The 8,065-nt window shown below is 47.2% G+C and overlaps 1 long non-coding RNA gene across 1 annotated transcript in view; it reads left to right on the top strand.

The window, feature by feature from the left end:
* Positions 1-6,292: 6,292 nt before the first annotated feature.
* The window catches only part of LOC125458662 (uncharacterized), a 43,579-nt gene continuing 41,806 nt past the window's right edge, over positions 6,293-8,065 (top strand). The window contains exon 1 of the long non-coding RNA XR_007248885.2: positions 6,293-6,404. This is a non-coding gene — a long non-coding RNA (uncharacterized LOC125458662). The remainder of the gene's footprint in view (positions 6,405-8,065) is intronic.

The raw sequence follows: 8,065 nt of genomic DNA, 5'->3' as shown, positions 1-8,065 counted from the left end.
ATTTTGAGTGCATTAGAGATAAGATAATCATGCGTACCCTTCGTATGAGCAGTTAGGAGAAGGCACGTCCAGAGTGAGATATAACACTGTGGAGCTGGAGGAACTCTGGCTAGACAGTATCAGAGGAGCAGGAAAGTTGACATTTCAGTTTGGATTGCTCCCTCTGAAATAATAGGGTGATTGGGGGCGGGGGTGTGTGAGGGAGAAGGGAGCTCTGAAATAAATAGAGAACGGCTGAGACTGGGGAAGTTAGGTGGGATGGTGATAGGTGAGTGCAGGTAGGCAGTGGTAGGATTGGTCAGTGAGGTGAGAGGAGCGAATAGGTGGGAAGAGAAGACTGACAGGTTGTGTGTGAGGTCAAGGAGGCAGGGATGAGAGGGAGCGTTGGTCATGGGATGAGGCCGGTGGTGGGAAGATTTTGAAACTAGTAAAGTCCACATTGAGACCATTAGGTTGTAGGCACCCAAGGTGGAAAATGAGGTTGCTGTTCCTCCAGTTTCCCACTAGCGTCATTGTGACACTGGGGGTGATCCAGGATGGACATATTACCCAAGGAATAGGAGCGGGAGTTGAAGTGGTTTCTGACTGGCAGGTGTTGTCATTTGTCGTGAACAGAGTGCAGGCTGCTCTACAAAGTGGTCTCAGAGCCTCCACTTGGTCTCACCGAATGTATAGGAGGCCAACAGATGCAGTTGACCACGTTGGCGGATATGCAGGTCAACCTCTGTCTGATGTGGAACTTTTTTTGGTTCCTTGGATGGAGGTGAGGGGAGAGGTGTGAGGGCGGGTGTAGCACTTCCTATGTGCCAGGCGTGGTGGGACTAGAGGGGAGTGTGGAGCAGATGGGGGAGTCAGAGATAGCAGTCCCTATGGAAGGCATGTAGGGGTGGGGAGGGAAAATATATTCTCGGTTGTGGGGTCAGATTGCAGGTGGCGGAAGTGACAAGTGGCCTGCTGTGTTCCCCCAGCTCCATTATCTCTGACTCCAGCATAGGCAATTCCGACTATCTCAGAGCGTGTCATGTTGGAAATTTAGTTACAAGCGCTGTTGGGATGTGTAACCTAACTTGACAAGGGCATGGGATCCAGAAAGAATGTCCAAAAGGGTAAGAACAAAAGAGAACAATCAACAGGTGAGTCAGGAAAGCGTCGACATTACAGGCCAGCAAAGCTACAAGTGAGTTTTACATGGGTAGCATTAAAATCAATGCCGTTCAACCATTTGAAGAACAAGGTAGATGAGTTGAGCATATGCATCAAAACATGGAAGTATGGTGACATTGTTGTCACTGAGGCGTACTTGAGAGAGTGGCAGGATTTGAGGCTTAATACTCCAAGATATGGGGTCTTCATGTGAGACAGCGAAGGAGGCAGAAGAGAAGGACGGATCACAATTATCGTTGGACTGTTAATCCAGAGACCCAAATAACGTTCTGGGTTCTGGGGACCCGGGTTCAAATCTCACCATGGCAGATTGTGGAATTTGAATTCAATAAAAAAAATCTGGAATTAAGAATCGAATGATGACCATGAATCCATTACTGATTGTCAGGAAAAATCCATCTGATTCACTAATTTCCTTTGGGAAGGAAACTGCAAACCTTACCTGGTCTGGCCTACGTGTTACTCCAGATCCACAGCAATGTGGTTGACCCTTAACTGCCCTGTGGACAGTTAGGGATGAATAAAAAATGCTGTTTGCTCAGTGATGCCCTCATCCTGTTAATGAATTTAAAAAAAAATTCAGGAAATTTATTAAAGCTGAGAGAACTTTTTAAATAAACCTGTATAGAACATAGAAAAGTACAGCACAGTACAGGCCCTTTGGCCCACGATGTTGTGCCATGGAATAATCCTAATCCAAAAATAAAATAACCTAACCTGCATTCCCCTCAATTCACTGCTGTCCATGTGCATGTCCAGCAGTCGCTTAAATGTCACTAATGACTCCGCTTCCACACCTTCCACTGGCAAAGTATTCCATGCACTCACAACTCTCTGGGTGAAGAACCTCCTTCTGACGTCTCTTCTATACCTTCCTCCTAACACCTTAAAACTATGACCCCTTGTGGCAGTCAATCCTGCCCTGGGGAAAAGTCTCTGGCTATCGTCTCTATCCATGCCTCTCATTACCTTGTACACCTCGATCAGGTCACCTCTCTCTTCCTCCTCTCCAGAGAGAAAAGTCCGAGCTCAGTCAATCTCTCATCGTAAGAAAAGCCCTCCAGTCCAGGCAGCATCCTGGTAAACCTCCTTTGCACCCTCTCCAAAGCCTCTGCATCTTTCCTATAATAGGGCAACCAGAACTGGACACAATATTCCAAGTGTGTTCTCACCAGGGTTTTGTACAGCTGCAGCACAACCTCGTGGCTCTTAAACTCGATTCCCCCTGTTAATGAAATCCAAAACGCCATATGCTTTCTTAACAGCCTTATCCACCTGGGTGGCAACTTTGAGCGAGCTATGCACTTGAACACCAAGATCCCGCTGTTCCTCCACACTGCCGAGAATCCTGCCTTTAATCCTATATTCAGCATTTAAGTTCGACCTTCCAAAATGCATCACTTCGCATTTATCCAGGTTGAACGCCATCTGCCATTTCTCAGCCCAGCTCTGCATTCTGTCAATGTCTCGCTGAAGCCTGCAATAGCCCTCGATACTATCAACGGCACCTCCAAACTTTGTGTCATCAGCAAACATACTAACCCACCCCTCAACCTCCTCATCCAAGTCATTTATAAAAAGTACAACGAGCAGAGGCCCAAGAATAGAGCCCTGTGGGACACCACTCAGCAATGACCTCCAGGCAGAATACTTACCATCTACAACCGCTCTCTGCCTCCTGTCAGCCAACCAATTCTGAATCCAGACAGCCAAATCACCCTGTATTACCTCCTAACTTTATGAATGAGCCTGTTGTGGGGAACCTTATCAAATGCCTTGCTGTATGAATAGCACTAGAAGAGCAGGTAAGGAGGTAAATTTCAGGGAGGTGTAAAAGTAATAGGGTCGTGAGAGTGGGGAATTTCAACTTCGTGAACATTAACTGGGCTTGTCATCGTGTGAAAAGTTTAGAGGAACTTTTAAAATCGATCCAGTACAGCTTTTGGAGCCAGAATGTAGAAGTCCCATAAGAAAGGGGGAGACCCTGGACTTCACTTTAGGTAACCAAGGTGGGCAAGTGGTCGAAGTACCAGTGTAGGAGCATTTTTCAGATAGTTACCAGAACTCTTGAAAAGATTCAGGATTGCAATAGAAAAGGACAACGATGGGCCACAAAACAAAAGTTCTAAATTGATTGATTTTAATAAGACACGATATAATTTGGCCAGAGTGTGCAGGGAGCATATACTTTCACATAAATGTACAAGAGGCCACTCAAATGCAGTGATAAGGAGAGCTGGAGAGGAACGTGAATAGATACTATCAGATGAAATAAAGGAGAATGCTCAGTTGCTTTACAGGTACATTAATGATTAAAGGATAACAGGGCATGAGTATGGTTCTGAGTGAATACTTTGTGTCAGTGTTCACTTGTGAGAAAGTGAATCGAGGAGAAGGATAGAATGTAAAGAAATTAGCAAAGAGAGAGAGAGAGGAAGAAGTGAGTAGTCTGGCTGGCTTAAATGCAGATCAGTATTCATAGTCAGTTGAAATTTGTCCGACATTGTTGGAATGAAAGAGCAGGGGTGATTGCAAAAATTTTCAATTCCCCTCTGACCACAGGAAAGGTGTTAGAGAACCAAAGGCCAGTCAAAGTAGAACCTTCATTCAAGAAGGGAGTAAGGGATAAACCATGGAACTGCAAGCCAGTCAGTCTCACCTTGGTGGTTGGGAGACTGTTAGAAGTGATTTTGATGGACAGATTTAATTTGTATTTGGAGAGGCAGGGGTTAATCAAGAACAGCCAGCATTCATTTTCTTAAAGGGGACTTCACATCTGACCAACACTTGCTGTAGTCTCCCTAGATATCAAGGTTTTTGTTTAGGTGCCACGTAGGAAAGTGATTGCAAAGGTAAGAGGCCATGGGATTCGTTGAAATTTGGCAACTTGGTATCATAGAGTGGCAGGAAGCAAAGGGTGATTGTTGAGGGATAATTTTCTGACTGAAAAATTTGGGTCCAAAGGTGTCCTGCAGTGAGTTAGCATTTGGTCCTTGCTGTTATGGCTTTTAAATGACTTATATAAATGACGCAGACTTGAATGTGGGAGGATTGATCAGTTATTTTGCAGATGATGCAGAACTAATGGTTGGTAAATAGTGAAGATACCCATACCTTACAGGAGAATATAGATAGGCTAGTCAGATGGGTTGATCAGTGCTAACTGAAATTCAATCTTGGTCAGTGAAAAGCAACATATTTGGACAGGTAATTTTGTTCATTGCATTTGGCTGTTACCCAAAAGGTGTGTAGTTTGTAGACCAGAAATGGAAGGAAGCCTTTTTCTTTTTTCTCATCAGCATTCACAGTAACACAGTCCTGGATTGTCAATGGGGATTTTGGCTGCAAGACAATTTCACTCAAATATTGCTCACTTCACAGTTTTCCTGTGATTTCCCTTAAGTTTCGAATGCATGATGCTGCAAATTGTGAAGGACGAAAATTGAATTTTGACCTTCATTGTGACTTAAGCAGCACATTTTCTACCAAATGAGTTAATTTAGTCTCCCACAGCAAGTGTTCAGATCCTGTTTTACAAGGTGAGAAATATGCTTTTCATCTGATAGCTTTGAGATTTCTTCCCTTCCCTTCTATTATCCTTTAAAATGAGTTTTGAGAATGCTGGATAATAATTATGAAAAGACAATTGTAGGTTCTAGGCGAGATTCTCTTTTCATCCCAAAGGTGGAAGTTACCCTTCTACATCTCTCCCTTCCTCCTGACAGTAGTGTAACTCATTCTCCTCAAGGTCAAAAGTCATACTGATCAACAGATATTTGCTCAGTTCTTGCTGTCTGGGACAATCAAACCTGAAAATCTTTCTGGCTGTGACAGTAAACGTATATGTGTATACAGTGGGTTATAGACCTGTTTTACAGACAGTGCATTACTTCAAAGTACCCCTTGAATCCTGACTCTGATAGAAATCCTCTCAATGCGAACATCAGGAAAGAGACTACACTTTAGCCAGGCAATTAAATGTGTGAGACTGAGAGAACAAATAATGACAATAAATGGAAGAAAAACACACCTGCACCAACATTTTCAAGGGATGTTCCCTTTTTGGATTCACTCCCACTCCTGTAAGTGAACACTTTTTCTTCCTCCCTCCCACGATGAGAAAAGGGGTGAGGGTGGGGAATGATGGCTTTGGTCCAAGATGTTGCAGAGAGGGGATAGTTTCATTCTGAAGCTCGAATATAATCTGTACAGTGACTTCTGCAAATGAGCGGGTAGTTTACCTGAAACAGCCAATAGAAATCGTCATGCTCGGCAGTGACATTCCTGGGGGACCCGGCGCATGGACTTGTAGCTCCGCCCGTACCTGCTGTTGACACGGTTTCAAGGGCAACCGGCTGGCGGCTCGGGCCAGAACGAAAAGCCGCCCCTCCCCTTTCTCCAGCGACTGCCGTTGCTCCAAAAAAAAGGACTGATCGAACCCAGCCGCTGGCAGGAGCTGCATAGCGCCTGCTCGAGAACAGCGGACCCGCACTGCGCTTGCACTGCCTTCCAGCGGAGGGTTTGGGTGAAATGACAGCAGTTGAGAAAACATCTCGTGGAGCCGGAAACTGATTTTGTGGGTCTGGACCCTTCTTCAGATATCGGGGAGGGAGCGGGATTCTGAAATATACGTAGAGAGAGGGGTGAGGTGGATAAAGGAACGGATAGTCGAAAGGAGACGGACAGTTTAAGGCCGCGGGAGATGGAGCCAGTAAGGTGAGTTGAGGTGGGGAGTTAGGATGGCGGTTGGTCAGTCAAGGGAAGACGGACAGGTCAAGGAGGCGAGGATGAGGCTGGGAGGTAGGAGGTTGGGGTCGGTGGCGGGGCGTGGGGTTGAGGTGAGAGGAGCGGATATGTGGGAGAAAAGACGGACAGGTTAAGGAGGAGGAGACGAGCTGGGCTGGTTTTGTGATGAAGCCGGGGGTGGAGAGATTTTGAAGCTTGTGAAATCCACATTGATACCACTTTCGCTGCAGGGCTCCCAAGCCAAATATCAGGTATTGTTCCTGCAACCTTCGGGCGGCATCGTTGTGGCACTGGAGGAGGCCCAGGATGGGCATGTCGTCTGAGGAATGGGAGAGTAGTAGAAATGGTTCGCGACTGGGAGGTGCAATCGTTTGAAGCGAACCGAGCGTAGATGTTCCACAAAGCGATTTCCAAGCCTCCGCTTGGTTTCCCCTATGTCGAGGACGCCGCATCGGGAACAGGGGATACAGTATACCATATTAACAGATGTGCAGGTGAACATCTATTTAATGTAGAAGATTTTTTGGGGGCCTGGAATTGGGGTGAGGAGAGAGGTATAGGGGAAGGTGTAGCAGTTCCTGTGGTTGTAGGGAAAAGTGCCAGGGGTAGTGGGGAGTGTAGAGCATTGGAGAGAGTCACGGAGAGCGCAGTCCCACCGGAAGGCAGGTAAGGGTGGGGAGAGAAAAATGTCCTTGGTAGTGGGGTCAGATTGCGGGTGGCGGAGGATGATGTGTTGAATGCGGAGGTTAGTGGGGTGATACATGAGGGCAAGGAGGATTCTGTTTTGGTTGTTATCATGGGGAAGGGGTGTGAGGGATGAGTTGTGGGAAATGCAACTGATGCATTCAAGGGCGTTTTTGACCACTGGAAGGGAAGTTGCATTCCTTGAAAAATGAGGACATCTGGGATGTGCAGGAGTGGAATGCCTCATCTCGGGAGCAGATGTTGCAAAGGCGAAAGAATTGGGAAGGGGGATGGCATTCTTGCAGGACGTTTGGTGAGAGGAGGCGTATTCTAGGTAGCAGTGGGAGCCAGTAGGCATGAAGTAGATATTGGTTTCCAGGTGGTTGTCAGAGATGGTCCAGGTGAACTTAAGGTTGGGGTGGAAGGCATTAGTAAAGTGGATGAACTGTTCGAGCTCCTCGTGGGAGCTGTGAATCAGCGCTGATGCAATATCGATACAACTGAGAAACAGGTGGGGAATGGGGCCAGTGTAGCTGTGAAAGAGGGACTGTTCTACGTATCCTACAAAGAGGCAGGCATAGTTTGGGCCCAGGTGGCCACCCCCTTTGTCTGTAGGAAGTGGAGGAATTGAAGGAGTTGTTAAGGGTGAGGACAAGTTCAGCTAAGCGGATAAGGGCGCCAGTGGAGGGGGACTGGCCAGGTCTATAGGACAGGAAGAAGTAGTGGAGGGCCTTTAGGCCATCTGCATGGGGAAGGCAAGTATATGGGGACCAGATGTCCATGGTAAAGAAGAGGTATTGGGGACCAGGGAATCTGAAGTTTTGGAGGAGGTGGAGGGCGTAGGTGGTGTCACGGACGTAGGTGGGGAGTTCTCGACCAGGGGGAGAAAATGGAGTCGAGATAAGGTTGGTGGGGCAGGAGCAGATGGAGAAAATGGGTCGACCAGGGCAGTTGGGATTTGTGGATTTTGGAAAGAAGATAGAAATGGGCGGTGCGGACTTGGGGAACAATGAGGTTGGAAGCTGTGGGTCGGAGTCTCGCGGTTGTCTTGCATTTCCCACAACTAATTCCTCACATCCCTCCCTGCAATAACAATGAAAACAGAATCCCCCTTGTCCTCACGTACCACCCCACCAACCTCCGGATCCAACGCATCATCCTCCACCACTTTCGTCACCTGCAATCTGACCCCACCTTTATCTGCCTTCCCGAGGGGCTGCTGTTCCCATGAGTCCCGTGTCTGCTCCATACTTCCCACTAGCCCCACCATCCTGGCACTTTCCCCTGCAACCACAGAAAGTGCTACATCTGCCCCTCTACCTCCTCCCCCACCCCCATCCCAGGCTCCAAGAAAACCTTCCACATTAAACAGGTATTAACCTGCATATCTGCTAATGTGGCATACTGTATCTGCTGTTCCTAATCTGGCCTCCCGTACATCTTGGAAACCAAGCGGGGGCTTGGAGAACGC

Source organism: Stegostoma tigrinum, chromosome 15 (genome assembly GCF_030684315.1).
Source record: "Stegostoma tigrinum isolate sSteTig4 chromosome 15, sSteTig4.hap1, whole genome shotgun sequence".
NCBI lineage: Eukaryota > Metazoa > Chordata > Chondrichthyes > Orectolobiformes > Stegostomatidae > Stegostoma > Stegostoma tigrinum.
The sequence above is the reverse complement of the archived record's forward strand: the minus strand, read 5'-3'. Positions and strand labels throughout refer to the sequence as shown.